Consider the following 18,283-nt stretch of genomic DNA (forward strand, 5'->3'; position numbering starts at 1 on the left):
TACTGAGTACTTTAATGCCAATTAGGGGCGGCTGCCACACAGCCCCATTGAGCGCCGCCGGCCCCTGAATGCAACTGCCTAGAAATGAACACGAGGCGGGGATTGGGTGAATGGTCAGGAGAGGGGGCTCTCCCGGAGGAAGGGGCGGGTAGCTATGATTTTATGGAGCGCTCAGAAGCAGCGCTTTTCAGATTTATGTGCACTTCAACAACCGCAAGATCTGAGGAATCCGTTCGAGGGGGCTTCAGAGGGACTTTTGCAACCTTCTCAAAGAGGGCTGGGGCTGATCTCTGGAGGGGCTTGGCATCAATAGTAACGTTTCCAAATCACCATCATGACTCTGGGCAATAGCTTGCTTAATCTTCCCGACGGCCCACAGCGCCTAGAGACCCTTACGGGTGATTGTGCTGCTTTACAAATGTGGATTATCATGTCATATGCTAGGATTCCCATATAACTGTAATTACTAATCAAAGGCCGGCTTAATATCCCACCCGCATTCTGTTAGCCCGCACAGCTGGTCAGGGGGAGTCCTCCGCAGAGGGGTCTGGGCTGCTGCTGCCCTCACACTGCACTACAGCTAGTGCATACTGGCCGGGGTCTGCAGGAAAACGCTCAGCTGATAGAGCACCTCTCAACAGACAACCGCGTGGGAGCTATGCAAATGTTTAGAAGTGTGAATGCAGTGGCACTGGTGCCTCTCTGGTGCCTATTAGACTCGCAAGTCCTTGGGGAAAAAAACAATTTTGTGTTTATAATAATTTTTGTGCATTTAAGACAGAGCTGCACGAAACTTCATCTTAAAAGGATGCCCTGCCACGGTCTAAGGTAGCTCTGTGCCACCATGGCTCACTGCTTTTCTCTGCCCAGCCACAGACTCTGGTGACTTGAGAAATCCGTGGCTCACAGGGCTCGGGTGGCTTCCTGACACTGTGGAACTGTCCCTTCATTGTTGTCTCAGGGATACCCGTCTCTGTCGGAATCTGGCCTTCCTCTGCCACGGCTAGCATTGGGATGCTGTGGCTCACAGTACTCTGCGCCGCCACAGGTGGAGACTCACTAGAGTCAAATCTGTAGTTGCACAGTTCATTAAAACAAGCATTTGCAATGCAATAGGTCTTGCATTTGCAAGAGTTGAGCTATTGGCATTGTAAATGGCAATGCCTTTTATTAAAAGCGTTTGAAAACCTGCAAGCTGTGCGTAAACAAGCACTTTGTAATTGTAGTCCTTGCTTATGAGAAGCAAAGCTGGCAGTCTCTTTTACTGACAGCCTTGCTTCTCATAAGCAAGGACTATACGTACAAAGTGCATGTTTATGCATGGCTTGTAGGTTTTCAAAACAAAAGAATAAAAGGCATTGTCATTTACAATGCCAATAGTCCAACTCTTGCAAATGCGAGACCTATTGCATTGCAAATGCTTGTTGTTAAATGTTTTTACTAAATTACTGTATGAGTACGTGGATACTATGGATGCAAGAGATTGTTACATGTGCCTGCAATTGCCTTTGTCTGAGGGGGTAGGTTATCACCACCTGCCTTTAACTTATGGAGTTTCGTGTAGTGTACTAACAAATTTGTTCTATGGAAAAGGAAGCCTGCAGTATTTCTATTCAAGTTAGGATTTAGTATTTTCTGAAGTACCTATTAGAAAGAATATGAATAAGGTGAATAGTGCGAAAAATGCTAAGTATTTTGGAGAGTTCTTTCATTCTATTAAAACAATAGATATTGTGTATGCACATCGTAATAATTTAACCTGTAGTTTACGTCAGGAAGAGATTGAATTCATAAATTTGGTGGAAGATAGAAGACAGAGTTTTAAGGAGAAAGCTGCTGAGCAAAAGTCCCATATACCTCCTTGGGCTTTTAGAGAAGGAGATTACAAAAAGGGTGAGACATATGCTGCAATGACTCTGGACTGGCATCATAGGGGAACGCTTTGCCTACTAAGATAGAAAACAGATTTTAATAATTATTTCATTGGTTCTAGTTACTGTGACCACATTTTCCTGATTAAGGGAGTTTGGGGAGTAAGAAGTGGTACGGATCCTGTTTTCCCTCGAATATATTATGTGTGTGGAAAGAATGCCTCTATAGATTGCCTGAACATTGGTATGGGTGTTGTTATATGGGGATTATCTTTCCGAAAGTGTACCATTTGGGTAAAAGTCATGGAACCAATGAAAAGAAGAGTGGACTAACAAGTAATAAAAGAGGAATTAGTGCTGCAAAGATTGCGGGTGATATTTTTGGAGCATTGATACCTTCAGTTGGAGTAATTCTAAATTCACATAAAATTAGAAAATTGTCAACAGTGGTTGATCATTTATCAACAGACACTGCTGGTGGGTTCTTAATGATTGATACAGAAATGGTGGCTATAAGATCTAAGGATTTACAAAATAGACTTGCCTTTATGTATTGTTGGCAAAGAGGGTGCAGTCTGTAATATGTTGAAATTTCAACAGTGCTGCACATATATCCCTGATGAAAGTAAGAATCTGGGGGGATAGAGATATATTACAAATATTACATATTTACAGGAAGATTTAACTGAAGTGAAGGTTGACGGTGCTTGGGAGAGACTTGGTAAGGGTTTCTCCTCAGTGGGTAATTGTTTTCTACTTTTAGTAATAACTTGCTAGGGAAAATACTAACACCAATAGTTGCTGTTGTCAGTGTAAGAATCAAACACTAGATACAAAACGAAGAGCCAGAAAGAGAAAGAGAGAAGAAATAGATTTGGAAGATAGGAGAGGAAATTACTATGAAATAGTAAAGGATATAGATGAAGTTATGTTGAAACGGAAGAAGACTACTGCTTTCTAAGTAGAATAATATGATGACAACCAGATTTATGGGTTGGTTTTTATGATGACTTAAGTCGCCATCAAAGGGGGGATTGTTGGAGCAGGGTTTTTACAAAATAATATCTACTCTGATTGAACTCCTCATTGTGTGAATTATTAACCAAAAGGTGTGAAAAATAACAGTGCAAAACTAAAAAGGGGAAAGATGAAAACTGCACAAACGCATGCTGGGGAAGTTAGTAAAGGCCGCATATGCACACGATTAATTCAGAAAATAACAGCCAAAAGTTGCGTGTTTCTTTTTCACTAATAGTTTGAGAATAATGTGCAAACTGTAAGAGAATGTAAATAAAAGCATTCATAGATCGTGTAATAGTGGAGTTTTATAAACTAACCACGATATTCACACTTGTATCTGGTTTTTCCTATAACGCATTTTACTGCGCCGTAGTGAAGGCCACATGAGTCTTTATAGGTTTAATTTGCTTATTATAATGTAGAAAGGAAAAATATAATTTGTCCTTCATGAGATCCTGATGATTTCCAAGGTTCTGTGGAGGAAACAATGAATATTATGAATCGAACTTCCTTGCAGAGAGGAGTATGTGGACATTTGTATAACAATGTGATACATTTGCGAGTTGGAGAAATGTACAAGCCACAGCGGTATCTGAGTTTCATCTGCTGAAGGTTGATGACGTGAGCTGTCAAAGACAAAGGAACTTTCGAAAAGTTGTGCACATCAAGAGTGGATGGATTAGACACACCATGTTTTTAACCAATGAGAATTGAGAAATTTCTATGTAATGATATATGAGGGGTTGGATCTTTCATGGATTTAGGGTATAACTATTAGAACTGAAAGGGGAGGGGGTGGTGAGAGCATGGGTTCATTCTAAGGAGAGAGCCGGGATGCTGTTTCCTAGCTTTACTGGCTGGCTGTTGTTCTGTTGATCCTGACTCTTAGACTTTGCTCCTCATATCTTCTTGAGGTTGCCCCAGCTTATCCCCGTGGCCAGAGGGCCGTTTTTCAATCTTTATTTTTGGGTTTGCATTATATTCTGAATTTGCATTAATCTTATCTTGCAAATGTCTTTACTCTTTTGTCTCTTCGCCTATCCACTCTCTCATTGCGCTGATATTTGAAATGTATCATTTTGAATCACTATACTGTTATTTTCTTGTGTGATGATCTATGATTCGAGCTGTGTTGTATTTGATGAGCATTCACATTTATTAAATAAAGCATATTAATTTATAAACCGACCACTGTAAAAGATTCATCGGTGAAGGAAGAGAATAAAATAATAATGAGCATATTGGTAAGTTTGGTTTAAACTCATGCAAAGTAGAAAGAACTGTTAAGTATTTAAATTGGGTCCAGATGATTAAAATTTGCAAGTTCCCAAACTCTGTATCATCACACTCAAGTCACAAAAGAGGACCATATGGCATAACACATGGTCATTTTGTAAAGGACCTGGCTTCTTTATACATCTCGGTGAGCCATTTCTTGTGAATATCCAGGTGAGGTAATCGATAATGGCAGAGTATGCATTTTTTGGGCATGGGTTTGGCCGTTGTTGGTAGTCGGTGGGCATGCCCAGCGATGTTTGATAGATTGTTGGTATTGTGTAACATGACAAGTTGTTATGGGCAGAGGAGATGGGAGGGTTATCAGTGAGCTACAGGTTAGTTGAATGCTGGACCAAAGTGACTTGTTCTTGGAGCAACCATACAGAATATGGAGTGTGTTACAAGCTGTGTGACAGCATCTCCAGCAGTACAAGTAGTGTAGTAGTCAAGAGACAGATATCTTTTGTACGGATCCAGTATTAGTCCAGTATTATTATGAAAGACGGAACTTGATTCTAACTTGACAGGTTTGCTTGTATATAGTCTCCATGGTTTCCACCCATTCCTGTTCAGTAAAGTGTTTCTGTGCTTGGTTTTGGCATTTGAGCCGTAAATGAGAAAGGAGAGACTTAGAATGCAAGAGGTTGTAGATGCCGGACATGACTCCCCTGTGTAGTGAATTTTGTTTCAGGCATTGTACAAATGAAGAGTCCTTCAATTCCTATGTTCTAGTCCCTATACACGAAACAAACAGTGTCTCAAATGTGGGTATCACAACTATAGTGTCATGGGTATGTGGAATTTGTCCCTGAGTGCAAAAATGTTTTCAGTTCTGCTGTGGTCAGAAGTTGATTTATTTTGAGGATTCCAGCTTTTTTCTATATTTCCCAGTTTACGGAGATGTCTCCAAACCATATGCCTGCATTGCCCCAGAGGGGTGCTTGAGTGTAGACTCTGGCGTTGCACTTTAAGAATTTGTGGGCAGTTTAAATATGTTTCGTTTTATTTTTCATTCATACCTCATTTCACCCCATCAGTGTATTCACACCCTCACCTATCAACTCCTTGATACTTTATTGTATCAATCTACACACATACATCCATTGATCCACAAACTCACACTGAATTTGCAATGTAATGCTAATTCAGCACTTTCTCTCCCTATGATCTCCTCGCCCCATACTGAGACCACCAAAGTCTATCCCAAATTGGGTCTCACCGGCTTCCCTCTCTTGACCCCAGAAGATCTTCTCCTTGATGCCACCAAGTCATCCTCGCCCTTAGACCCCTGCCCTTTAAGAACCTTAAAGACCTGCAGAGGGGTCGTCCTCCCTCCGCTACTAGAGGTTTTGAACATGGCCATCAGTGAGGGGATTTTCCCCTCTTCCTGGAAGACTGCTGTTGTCAAACCACTGCTCAAAAAGCCCTCTCTTGACCTGAGAGTGTTAAAAAACTTTCGTACTATCTCCCTTCTTCCGGCCCCAGCCAAGATTCTTGAGGCCCATATCAATTGTAATCTTTCTGCTTTCATTGAGAGTTCAAATCTATTGGTTATCTTTCAACACGGGTTCCGGGCTGCACACAGCACGGAGTCTGCCCTCATGGTTGTGATTAACAATATCCGCCTGGAGGTCGACAAGGGACATTCTACTCTGCTGGTGCTGTTAGATCTCACAGCAGCTTTTGACACCCTGTCCCCATCAATTCTGATCTCCAGGCTTAAGGATATTGGGGTAGAGGGCACCGCTCTCAGTCTACTCTCCTCCTTTCTACATCTTAGGGAGCAGAGAGTTAAGTTGGGCAATTTCCTCTCCGCCTCTCAAGAAGTGCAATGTGGGGTACCACAGGGCTCTTCATTGAGCCCTTTGTTATTTAACATCTACGTTACCCCACTTGCTAAGGTGGTGAGATCCTTCGGCCTTGAAGTTCTATCGTACACCGATGATACACAAATTCTGGTTTCTATCATCTAGTCGGCAAGCGATTCAGCTCTCAAGTTTAGAGCATGTATGGAGGCAGTCTCCAAATGGATGGTGCGAAATTTCTTAAAATTGAATGGGGATAAAACCGAGATCATGGTCTTTGGTAGTAGTCGGGACCTATGGTCAAAGGACTGGTGGCCTCCTTCCCTGGGGGAATACCCTCTTCCCTCCCTCTCCACCAGGAACCTTAGAGTTCTAATTGATCCCGCTCTATCATTTGACGCTCAGGTAACCAGAACGGTGTCCACCTGCTGTGCCATCATAAGAATGTTGAGGAAGATTGCTCCCCATCTATCCCATGCAGCCCGGAAACAAGCAACAGTTGCTTTGGTCTCATCGAGGCTAGATTATTGTAATTCCCTCTATAGTGGCATTAACAAGAGCTCCATCCACAGTCATCAGATGGTGCAGAACGCTGCGGCCAGGATGGTCTTGAACCTTCCTAGGCTAGCCTCTGCAACTCTGGCCAGAAGGGATCTTCACTGGCTTCCGATTCCCTCTAGGATCTCTTTCAAACTTCTGTGTCTGGCTCATGGTGCTGTCCATGGCGCAGGCTCAGAGGGAATCAGGTCCCTTCTCTGTGTTTATACTCCCAGAAGAACCCTTCGTTCAGCATCTAAGAATTTGCTCTCGGTCCCCAGAATTGTGAAGGCAAAATGGGGTGGTAGAGCTTTTTCCACCTTAGCTCAAAAACTTTGGAACTCTCTCCCTACTGAACTCTCCAGTCAGGCTTCCCTGTCGATCTTTAGGAAATGCCTAAAGACCTGGCTTTTCTCTCAGGCTTACTAGAGGCCGCGCTTCTGGTGGTCATAGTGGTCTTCACTTGGTAGTTTGGACTTTCTGTTTGTTCTTTATCGCGCCTTGATGCCCTCTGGGGCTAAGTTTGCGCGTTATAAAACGCCTTTCATTCATTCATTCATTCATTCAATGTATTTATCTAGATGTTCCTGTATAGCTGTTTGCACACTGTCACAGTTTGGTTGCTCTTTGTGGTGTTGTGTGTGTTTGTCGCACCTTTATGTGTCCTGGGGTGTGTACTAGTATGCCTCTTGATGTGCACAAGTGTGTGTCTTGGTCTCAGCTGTTTCTTTGTCCCCGCTGTTGCCTCTCTCGCTTGGTTTCCTGTATGGGTGTCTAGCATCATGACAGAGTACAGATCTTTCATCCTCCTGAGATGAGTCCTAAAATCCTTTGTCTTCTTTTGTCCTTCACTACTTAGTCCAAGGTATCACTCCGTTTACAGGGTCTTGTCCTACATCCTTCTGGGTTGATCCCTCTAGCTCATCTTCAGCTTTCAGGGCGGATTTGGTCTACCAAAGGACTAATATTACCCTGTGCAAGAAAATCTGAATACCAGGTCTGGTAACTGAGGGGCATATTATCAAGGGGGTTTATCTCCGCTCTTTTGGCTTTAAAAGCCAAGAAAGCGGAGATAAAATCATCTCCCTATTACCTAGCTGTCGCTAACACCAGTTAGCGACAGCTAGTAGGAGATAGCGACCATCTTGGGCCCCGCTTTGCATGTCAGTGATATTTATCACTAATGACATGCAAAGTGGGCATGCCAAGATGTTAGCGACTGGAAACAGTCGCTAACATCGCTTTCTCCTATTACCAACTTTTGGAGATATTCGCGCTAAGCGCGAATATCTCCAAAAGCTAACACCTGCCTATGAGCAGTTCTTAGCCATGTTATCCAATGGTAGGTGGATAACATGGCTAAGAGCATTAGCTTGGTAATGCATGAATATCGCTGACTTTTCAGCGATATTCATGCATTTCGGCCGATTTTTATCGCTTAGGAGATATACCTTGATAATAGCAAGGTTCCTGAGCGATAAAAATCGCCGCAGCTCGGCCATAAAAATATCGCCGCTAAACCAACATAAGCAATAATTATCGCTAGTTGTTGGTAATATGCCCCGAAATCTCTTGGCCTTTTCTATACTGTTTATAATCACTTATTGTTGGCAGACACTTGTTAACATTATGATAAACACAATACATTCAATCTGAATGGGACTATTTTCAAAGGAAGGCAAAGAGAAAGAAAACTGCGCAGGACAGGCTTGTTATATATTTAGGTAATTTCTCAAAACAGTATGCTAGATAGATAAATGAGTAGGTGGATGTATAGATGGATGGACAGATGGAAGAATGGATGCAGTGCTAAATCAGTAAAAGAATATATGCCGGGCACAAATTTTGCTCAGATGCCCAAGCTCAGAGCTATCAAAGGCCAGAATGTCAAAAACCAGGCCTCTCTAGTCTTCATTCCACATCAAGCAGTTTTAGTACAACACTAAACATCCCTGCCTGTTTAATTTACTCTTGCAGGTTCTTTTCATCCCGGGCCGGCTTTCTTCCTTTGCCACTGTTTTTCTATCTTTCTCTTCTTCCTCCTTTCCCCCTTTTGTGTTTTTCTCCCTCTTGCTCCGGATCAAAACCTGTTGTGATAAAATAAGTGCCAGTCTCCATAAATGACTGACTGTGGGCACTGCCTGCAAACACTAGATTAAATTAAGGGTTGGATAGATGGTTTGGTGAATCTGGTGTGTGCATGGGTGGATGGATAGACATAAAGGAACACAGGCTGAGGTATGAACATGGATAGACAGGGAGTCCTCAAGGGAAGGGAGCATCTTTAGATAGATAGATAGATAGATAGATAGATAGATAGATAGATAGATAGATAGATAGATAGATAGATAGATAGATATTAGGTGTATCAGAAACTTGCATCACAGTGTCCCAAAATCACCACCAACTTTGTCCCACTATCACCATCATGGGTGCCATAACAAATCCATTATCATGTGTTCCCTAAAAATCTACCTATCACCACCATGGGTGCCATAACAAATCCATTATCATGAGTTCCCTGAAAATCTACCTATCACCACCATGGGTGCCATAACAAATCCATTATCATGGGTTCCCTAATAATCTATCACCCATGACCAAAACCTCTTCGAATGTGTCTTCTTTGTTTAGCACAAACTTTATTGCATTTTGAAAAGTTACGATACATCCAATATACAGTGTCCTTCAGAAATGTTCTATACATTGTACTTATGAAATGCCATTGAAGGACATGAACAGGTCTTGCCATAAAGAACAATCATCAGAATAATGTGATTGAACCCCCGCTAATAATAGGACTATGTCACCTATCTGCAAATTCAGGGGTATGAAACATCATGTATGGAAGTATGTATGGAGACCCGTAAACAGCTGCCTGCGTAGAAGTTGTAAGTACAGGGCCTAAGCGCTCTACCGGTGGGGCCCTGCTACAGCATCCAGTAAGTTGAGAAAAAAGGAGTAGTACTTGAGCCATTACCAACAACGAATGAGGGAAGGAGGTGGGGCCGTTGGTGTGGGCAAGTTTCCCTTGTATTTCTTTACCGGACTCCTTTAATTATCCCTCCTCATCTAATACTTTGTATTGCGCCGTAAATCCTGCTTAAGGGTAATCCCATTCAAGTGAGATGGAATTCTTACGGAAACCTCTGTACTCCTCCCACTGAAGTTCCTCGCTTTCTGCTAGTCCCCAGTGTGCAACCTCCTCCCGCCACTGTGCTACCTCTGCAGCCCATGGAGACTTCCAGCACCCAGTTTGGCCCAGTCTCTGTCTGACCGCTCTTTGGAAATATCAGCCTCCCATTTAGTTCTCAAATATAAGAGCAGTGTCCCTATATGAGACCAGAGCCTATGGTGGAGCTAGCGGACCAGGTGTCTGCCATGTCCCATAGTATGTAATGCTTGAAGCAACTCATGTGTCGCTGGTGCCCTCCTTTCAGGTGCCCAGTACCGTTGAACACAGCGGAGAATGTCGGCGTGTGTGAGAAGGAGAGTTTCTGGTAGCCCATGCATATGTGTAAAATCAGCATGGGACATCGGCACTCCGTCCTGAAACAAGGATCCCACTGTCAGCACTCCCTCCTGCTCCCAGGGACCGAGCCTGTGTTCCGTCAGTGTAGCTGAAGGTGTAGGAAGACCACAACAGTGATAATTAGTTCATAGGGTGCCATAGAGTCAGTATATTTGTGCACATCTTCCAGTAGAACTGTGCTACACGCAATAATGGGGAGCCCGTGGGGGGTATGACCACACCCAGACATACTAAATGATGGAGGTGGCCCGGTCAATATGCACCGCCATAATAGTCTATCTTCAGCATGCTACATCCAGCCAACCAGTAGGTCAGCTGTTGCAACTGTCCAGCAAGACAATATGCCTTAATATAAGGGTCCTCACAGGCTACCCCGTCCGCAGGACGTAGCTGGCTCTGGGCGTTTCCCCGTTGTGCCGTAAGGGTGGGGGCTGGTTTTGAGCCCCTGGGGGGTCGTTTTTATTACCGGGGTTCAGCAATATCGACCCCCTGTAAAAAAATCGGCCGAAACCGGCCCTCGCAAACACCCCTCCAGGGAGGGCCAGCCGAGCAGTTTGCCAGGACCGGTTTCAGTTCCCAGTCCAGCCCTGCCTGTCTGTCAGCAGCTGCAGTTTAGCAACGATTACTCTACGAATGCCCCGTCTCCAGGCGAGCTTCACTAGCATGGTGTTCAATAATCTGAACATAAATGCCGGTGCTACAATCGGTAAGCTCACAAAGTGATATAGCAGGCGCGGCAGCATGGCCATTTTTGTCAGGGCCAAGCACCCCGACATGGACAGAGGCAATGTGATCCAAAAAAGTTTTAGGATTGCAGTGAGTTGATTGTATGGTTGAGGTTACCCTGCACAAGGTCTTTTGTTTCACGATAAATGTGGATACCTAAGTATCAAAATGTGTGAGGTGCTAGCGGTATACTCAAAGATTAGAGAGAGTCACTTTTTCATACCAAAAGTGGCAGGGGGGGATATACCACAATTAAAAGAAGCTCCCATTTGTGTACCTAACGTCTGTGTGTCCCCTTTGCTGTCTGCCCAAAGTTCAATCTGGATGCACTAACCAATACTCTGGTGAACAATTCTCCTTTCATAAAAACATTTTCAACTCAGTCACCTTTTTCTAAAAAAAAGCAGTAATTTTTATTTTGTTTAAAAATTACAATGGAGTCTTCTATTTGTGTGTTCAGTAGTACATACAAACTAAGACCATACTAAGGTTAAAACACACATTTCTTACAATTCATTGTGCTTTTATTGCATTCATAGCCTCAAGGCATCAATAGCACTCCATATCATTATTATCATTCCAACAGTGCTGGCAATACAATGTAACTTCAGACAATTATAAAACAAGATTCACTGTTTCTCCTTATAACATTGCACACGATACATAACAATTGAAGCAAAAGGTGTCATAATCAAAAATACTGTCAATTAAAAATTCTGTCAACGTGGCGTTTCAGCGGTACTTGAAACGGTTCATGCGGCCTTCTTCGGGACAATACTTTTGTACATACCAACACTCAATTCTAGGTGACAGAGAGATATAAAAAAAACTCTTTAAATCCAAATAAACATTTCATTTTCATCAATTAGTTCACCTATCTTTTAGAGCATACTATTAGCCTATACGGCCTGCACACCCTTAAGGCTACATGGCTCAGACCCCAATGGTAGGGCTGATGACACCTGAGTCAAACCAAACCCCCAGGGTAATTCCTGTTTGATGGCCCATGCGAAGATACATTGTCCCCTCCTGGGACCAAAAATTTGCCCAGGTGTACTGTTTGCAAAATTCTTTCAAAATATATAATGATTACTTTAAAATTCTATTTTTTTTAACTCTTGGCCTTATTTGTTTAATTTAAAGCCGCTTCATGTTGGGCGACCTGGCAGTGTTATAAAATTTCCTCCAGGGAGCCTTTGTTTCCTACAAGGTACATACTTATATGTTAAGGAGTGCTCTTACCTGGTTAATACTGAGACATTCTCAGTACTCAATCCTATACCAGCTTGTAACTCAATATTTAAAATCAACAGTAGTTACTAGGAAGGCCTGTTGCAGTATCGCACATTGGAATCTATTGTAGATATATCTATAATTATATATATACAATGTTCTATTATATTATGTCAGTTTCCTATAAGTGCACAATATTTAAAGATGTCATGTTGCATCACTTACCACGTTTCTTAATTTGGATACGGCACCTTTGAGTCGGATATTTATATGGGACCTTTTAGGCAGCAGAGTTTTTCTTTTTTATTGCTGTATGTCCTTTATTCCATTATTTTATGTTCACTGGTCCTTAGTGATCCAGGGGGTTACTGCAAGTCCAGAAATAAGTCAAAATATTGGGAATAGTCTTAGGGTCGTTACTGCGTACTGTCCCTCACATTTTAACATACTCTAGAATATGTCCTATAAAGATACAGTGGTATACTGCGAGTCAAACAGTAATACATTGGGAGTACTCTCAGGGCCATTATTGTAAGCAGTCTTTTCCATATTATCATGATCTAGCATCCATTTTTTAAAAACTCAAATGACTGGCCACCTCTCACTGTGTTTGCCAAGTCATGGTACTGAAATTAAGTTGATGGGGACATTCTCTATGTTGAGTTAGATCTACCAGCTCTGTGCCTATTTCTAAGTTTGTTTGTTATATATTACTGTTAATCTAAATGCAGGGCAGATCACAAACTACTCAACCTGTGTTTGGGTGCCGCCCCATCACAACAGACTAATTAGGCGGTCTGTAACTGGAGTTATCAGCTTTGTAATAGCGTTATGTTGTCAACAGCTGGGCTGTACCATTGAATCCTATGAGGTTCTTAAGACAGGATTGTATAATTGTCGTATAAGGATACAGAATGTATCAGATGACCTATGGGAATCCCCCACTCTCCAGTCTTTCATCACAGCTGCTGGGCGATAGGTTTAACAGCCAAGATAAACAGGAGCAGTTAAAGGGGGCATCGGTGATACCTGAGTGACAAGAGGCAGAGATGTAAGGCCCAGTGCGGGTCCTGGCCATTGGCAGGGTGTATAAAAATGGCACCCATCGAATATGTGTTTTCCCTACCTGGCCAAAGCTGCCATCATGAAGTTCCATCCCAGTGTGTTAAAAGTCTGACGGATATCCAAGGATGTATAGCCAGCTAACGGGCACTGCCCCAGGCAGCATACATTATGTAAAATACCCGTTGGATATTCAGAAAGGCACTAAGTTGAGAAACAAGGGGGCATATTACCAAGAATAAGCGATAATTATCGCTAAGCTTGGTTAGCGGCTATAATTTTATCGCCGTGCTTCACAGAATGCACTTACTACTTTCGGGATTCACAGAGTGAACTTACTACTTTCGGGATTCACAGAATGAACTTACTACTTTCCTTATTCACAGAATAGATTTAAGACTACAAACTTTACGTCCGCACTCGGGCCGGAAATTCCAGCCCGGAGGCGGAGTTTCTGGCTTGGGGGCGGAGCTTATGGCCCAGAGGCGGGCCGTAAGCTCCGCCTCCAAGCCGCAAGCTCTCCCTCCGGCCCGGAAGCCCCGCCTCCGGGCTGTAAGCTCCACCCCCACGCCAGAAACTCCGCCTCCGGGCCAGAATTTCCGGCCCGAGTGCGGACGTAAAGTTAGTAGTCTTAAATCTATTCTGTGAATACCAAAAGTAGTAGGTTCATTCTGTGAATCCCGAAAGTAGTAAGTTCACTCTGTGAATCCCGAAAGTAGTAAGTGCATTCTGTGACTACCAAATAGTAGTAGGTTTAGGATTTAGTCTTAAGTTCATTCTGTGAATCGGGCCCCTGCTATTATTAAGGTTTATCTCCTAAGCGATAAAAATCGGCCGAAATGCATGAATATCGCTGAAAAGTCAGCGATATTCATGCATTACCGAGCTAATGCTCTTAGCCATGTTATCCAGCTACCATTGGATAACATGGCTAAGAACTGCTCTGGGCAGGCGTTAGCTTTTGGAGATATTCGCGCTTAGCGCGAATATTTCCAAAAGTAGGTAATAGGAGATAGCAATGTTAGCGACTGTTTCCAGTCGCTAACATCTTGGCACGCCCACTTTGCATGTCATTAGCGATAATTATAGCTGACATGCAAAGTGGGCCCAAAGATGATCGCTATCTCCTACTAGCTGTCGCTAACTGGTGTTAGCGACAGCTAGGTAATAGGGCGATAAAATTATCGCCGTTTTAGCGGGAAAAAATCCCGCTAAAGCGGCGATAAGGCCCTTAGTAATATGCCCCAAAGAGCATTGATTGAGAGTAGTTCGGTCAACTGACGCACAATTATTTTATCCTCCGTATTTAATTAAGACAAAGGTCTGTATGAGGTGAACTCAATGGACACTTTCCTGGATTTCAGCAACAAAGTTACTAATGCTTCCCTAGTAGAGGAGGGGGTAAGCAGTTCTCAAGAGAAGAATTTTATAGTTGTTCTAGCTGAGGTGTGCTACAGCGGGACTCCAAAATATATTCTAAATCACCATGGCCATTTCCCCAAATCTTCAGAACACACATTCATTCAACAGTGGGGCCCATTACACTGCACACTTACTCTGTTCATTTAATTAGGCTTTACGGGTTTGGACAACGAACCAGGAGTCCCACTATAACATTTGGCGGAGTGTCTAAACCTATTTAACAATTTTTATTTACAACTGCAATGTTAAGCAGTTTACCATGGTTTCATTTTAAACACCATTTTATACAGACACACCACCATAATGACAATGGATCTGCTAGAACGAAAAACTAGGCAGAGGAAAATCAAAGACCAGCTTTTACTTCTCCATTTATCTAATTTTTATTCAAAGCAAACTTTTAGCATGTCTGACATTTAGGCATTTATTAATTCTTTATTCAGTAAGAATCTTTAACTTTATTTCAAAATGATCATTTATTTAAAAGCTCAGAAATAGACATTTATTTAAAAGTTCAGTAAAGTTTAGCAAAGAACAGATAATTCCAAATTCACTCTCTCCTAACATCCCTAGCTAACACCCTTATCTTATCCTAACGGTCCTGCAAAGAAAAATAACCAGTCAGAAAAACAAAGTCTTACATCCAGAAATCGATCTTCAGTCTGACAGCATCTCCAGAGGAAATCGAAAAGAGCGACCCCTTCTAAGCAAAATCAGGGGTTTTTATACACTAATTCCTTAACTTAATCTATCTAAAAAGTAACTAACATCACCAATCCGAGTTCTGATTGGACCAATTTGGGGTAGATGAGCGCTTCCTCATCATTACAGCATGTTTTTCACGATGAATCAGAAGAAAAATAAAGGGGCTTTGTTTAGGACAGTTTGTGGCCTAGGCGCTTCGTTCACTTGAAACATAGGGAAAAGTTCTCAGGCTCTGAGCATTACATCGTCCATGCTTGGCACCTGAGGTTCCGTGACAATTGTAAGTGGTGTTTTCGCCCGGTTCGAATATGGACGAGTTTGGTATCTATGAACCGCAAATGACGAGTTTAGTGGGTGTACGCGTTTTCGCTATGCTGACCTAAACCGTTTCTGATGATCATTGGGGTTGTTGTAGCATTTCTGTTCACGTGTTGTCTTTGTGTACAGTGTGGTCCTGCCTTATGTGGCCTCTGTGCTACGACGTGTATAAGACGGCCACCTGTTACCAAGGAAACATTGATGGATAGAATGATGTTGCAGCAACATCTGGATGGTCTGATGAATATCGAGATCGATTCTGATATCGACTAGTGCTTGCCAACATGAGGGCAAAAGGAGCGTCTGAGGTTCCGTGACAATTGTAAGTGGTGTTTTCGCCCGGTTCGAATATGGACGAGTTTGGTATCTATGAACCGCAAATGACGAGTTTAGTGGGTGTACGCGTTTTCGCTATGCTGACCTAAACTGTTCGTCTGTTTCGTGGGTTTCTTCATCTGAACCCACGGGTTCCATTTTAGATACGGCATCCATTTTGTTTCTTGCCCTCAAGTAGCCAGCGAACGGACACTGTCCGCTTCGTGACCCTGGGATTCCCAAACTCTTGCGGAAGACACGTGTTCCTTTGAGGGTGTCTTTATGATGAGGGGGATGACACTGCAAAGGCAGATGGCCCCGCTCAAGGCTCATCTTGATCCTGCAATCGTGTTTCCGATATCACCCCCTTACACTCTTTTCAATCTGTTGACTATCTTTGTCTTCCTCTGCACCTGTTTCTGACCCTTCCTTAACTCGTTTACAGCCGGAATGGAATGCACTAATGGTGGGAAGACGTACTTTTACAGTTGGGAACCGGCGATGCTACTGTAATTATGTTCCGGGACCCTGAATACATGAAAGCGACCCCCTATGAAATTTACTGTGGGAACTGGGTTGTAAACTTTTGTTTGCCATGTTGTTCTATGACGAAAAACTGTATAAAAGGAGCGATCCACAGATGCAATTTGAAGCAGTCTCCTAGAACCTACATGCGTTGTACTTCTTGTGACTTCTGTGTTCCCTGCAGTAAATAAACCCGCGATCTTTGACGCCGAAGGAAGTGTCCCGTGTCTCTGTCATTTGTACGCCGGAACAGGTAACCCACGAAGGTTTCAGGTGTTGTCCCCTGGCACCGCTGGCTCTTAGAAAAACCCAGTCCTTCAGTTGGCGCCCAATGTGGGGCGACATCAGCGGTACCGGTCCAAAGCCCGACGATTGTGAGGAACTTCGTGTGAAATCTCCGAGGGAAGGTGCACCCCGCTTCATCGATCCTGTTGTCGAAACAAGTGGCCCGAAGACTTTTCCCGCGAAGATCCCCGCCTCCTGACGGCTGCGACGGACTGATGCCCTGACTGTCGACCTGTTTTGGCGCCTGGCGTAGACCTTGGTACAGCGAGACGATTGACGGGCCTTCCTGGTGACGCCATTATTCTTTCGGTTAAGTATTTGTGGGTCGCTCCCAGTATCCTTAGTTGTTGTTGGTGCTTAGTTGTTGCATGGTTCCATTGCATTTGTGGTTCTTCGTATTTTGTTCTTGGTTGTTCTGTTTGACGATTGCAGTCGGCAAAAACCGAGGGTTTTGCATTTTTGCGGGGACATCGTAATCCAATAACCCTTGACGTTTGTGAAACTCGGTTAGTGTGCACGATGCCTGGCCGTAGTACTTTGTTTAGCTGTTTTAGAGGTTGTGGTGCGGATTCCTGATTGGAGGACTCATGTCCGATACCTCCAGTTGGAACTCCAGTGTATGAATTATATAGTCGCCATGGTGTGGGTCCTATCACATTTAATGATTGCTAGGTCCGATATACTAAAGATGACGGTGTCCTTAGTTGGCCACCTCATGGTAGTTTCGAAACACCAATTTTGGATAATCTCGAAGCTAAATTGTTTCAAAAGAAAGCAAGGCCGGCCATGTTCGATTCCTTTCGGTTATGGCGTAAAGAAGCCAAGCAGAAAGAAATCAAATAGCTTAAACGTAATAAGAGGGAAGGTATCGTTACGACGATGAGAAATGCAGAGCAGTTTCAGCGAGATAAAGAAGAGAAGGAAAAGGACGTTTTTGATAGATTACAACGTATGACAGTGGATAAATGCTATCCCGCTTTACCGACGGGTACTGATAAGAAGGGAGAGGAAGCAGTAGAGGACCCTCTGTTGTCCTATCTACTGAAGTCGCCACCTCCATATGCGCAGGATACCACAGTCCCTGTGGTTCCCCCTGTTCCTCAACCTGCTGTTCCGGCAGCTGCTGGTCAGCCTGTCGCTGGTCCTGTCCTTGCGAATCCTCCTGTCCCTATTCCTCTACCTGCTACTGTTCCTACTGCTCCACTGCCTATACCTTCTCAAACTGTTGTTCCCGCTACCTCTGCTCTTGTGGCTACTCCTACTGATCTTGCTGCATCTGTGTTTAGCTCTCATGTTGTTGCTCCTGCACTTTTCTCCGTCTTTTCGAAGACGCATTCCTAATGCTGTTGCTAATCTTTACTCTCCTTTTGGACCGCTTCTTGGGTCTGATGTTTCTGATGTTCCCCAACGACGAAGTCAGCTTCCTGGTGGTAGAGAACGTAATACGTTAGTTAAAATGGCGCGTAGTTGGATTAGGTACCCCCTTAAAAAACCCCCGTGCACAATTTTTGAGACTTTTTCTCAATTCAATGAGCCCACACAGAGATTTGTGTTTGATGAAATGTGCAAATTTCTATGTGAAGCGATATCAAATGATGAGGTAAACGAAGTACCAGTCGACGTAACTGAACTTCAGCTTCAGTTTTCGA

This window comes from Lissotriton vulgaris, chromosome 3_1, assembly GCF_964263255.1.
Source record: "Lissotriton vulgaris chromosome 3_1, aLisVul1.2, whole genome shotgun sequence".
Classification (NCBI taxonomy): Eukaryota; Metazoa; Chordata; class Amphibia; order Caudata; family Salamandridae; genus Lissotriton; species Lissotriton vulgaris.